This window comes from Triticum dicoccoides, chromosome 6B, assembly GCF_002162155.2.
Source record: "Triticum dicoccoides isolate Atlit2015 ecotype Zavitan chromosome 6B, WEW_v2.0, whole genome shotgun sequence".
NCBI classification, from domain to species: domain Eukaryota; kingdom Viridiplantae; phylum Streptophyta; class Magnoliopsida; order Poales; family Poaceae; genus Triticum; species Triticum dicoccoides.
In genome coordinates this window covers 663,984,397-663,986,166 of record NC_041391.1, presented here as the reverse complement: position 1 = coordinate 663,986,166, position 1,770 = coordinate 663,984,397, and positions in this window count along the sequence as shown.

Here is a 1,770-nt window from a genome sequence, read left to right as displayed (position 1 = left end):
CACACTACACACACACACACACTACACACACACACATTAGTTTGTTTGTTATAATTTTTTCTGTTTTTTAGTTATAGAAATGTTAGAAATTATTTTGTTTTTTAGTTATATAAATATTATAAATGTTAGTTATATAGAATTGTTATAAATGTTTTCTGTTTTTTAGTTATAGAAATATTTATAGAAATGTTAGCAATTTTTCTGTTTTTTAGTTATATAAATATTAGAATTGTTATGGAAATGTTAGTTATATAATCAGGAAATTTTAGAATTAGTTTTAGTTAGATGAATTAGATTGATGTCAAATTGTTAGAATTTGCATATATATAGAATTTTAGTTATCACAATCCAATCATTTAAAAAATGTTACTTTTTGCAGGTATATAGTATTTGTTCTCGACGATATGCCCGGCCCGCATCCTCGCCGTTGACCCGTTCGCGACGACGTCCTGCTTCAAGGGACCCATGTCCAGGACTGGGCTCCGCCGGGCTGGCACTGGGAGGTGCTACCTGGAGGGGGCGCCGCTTGGTGAGGAACCCGACCTCGGGTCCTGTCGTCGACCCTAATCTTCTTTGGTGGCGTTCGCGTGGGCCACATTCGGTGCAGAGGCAGCCGGCCCCGCCGGAGGTGGTGCGTCGTCGTGTCAGGGAGGAAGATGAGCACGTCCATCGCTACATGGCTGCTATGGACGACGTCAGGTTCTCCACTACTTGGTAGGTTCTTTGGGCAGATGACCGAAGATATGATCCTGTGATGGTTCCTTCTCTTTGGGTGTGCACCGCCCGCGCCCCAGGAACCGCGAGTGGCGCCCTAGATTCTTCTATAGTACTCGATCTTTATTAGGTACCTAGCCAGTGATGTATTCGATATATAATATTCGAGACGATGTATTCGAGATTATATATATTAAGACGATGATGTATTCGAGATTATATATTCGAGACGATGTATTCAAGATTCAGTTTTTCCTTATTGATTAATTGCATCCATGCATTGTACTTTGAATACTAAATTGTTTTATATTTCTTCTGTATTAGTAAAGTAAAAGCTATGGCGGACAATACCGGCAGAGAGAGAGAAGAGGAATTGTTCAACATCATACACAGCCCTCACAGGCTAGATGATCTGAATGAAGCAGATGACGGCTCCCAATATCTGAATAATACCGGAGAGGGTGATGAAAAGATATTTGATCTCGACGACCGAGCTAATGAAGTCATGAACTATGATTATGATTATGATGACACAAACAATGTTTGTGATGACACGGACAATGCTGATCTTCAAATAACAAAGACTACCGGCGAGGTATATTTATATAAGCATGCATCATGGTGATCATCACATGTTTTTTTATTGAAGATATATTAACGAATCGATCTTTCTTCTTTCAGCCCTCCGGATCGAGCAAATCTGCTTCTACAGACAGCAAGACAAAGCGAGGCCCGGGCAGAATGTTGAAGGAAGGTGTAAAGTACCACATCGAATCCATCAAACTTAGTGGCGAACCCCTCATGCCTAAGAACGTTGCGGACAAGTGGACTCGTCAGTGCGGAGTTCTTGTGAAGGAAAAACTCCCGATCTCCATTCAAGAATGGAAAGAGCCAAAGACTAAACGTCCAGGTGTTACTTGGGTCGACAACAGAGCCAAAAAAGACCTTTTGAGATCTCTGATGGAACATTTCACCCTACCAGATCATTTCACTGAAGCAGATGTGGATAAAGTCAAGGCCGCTGCTCTTAAGAAGATGGCAATTGCATTCAACACC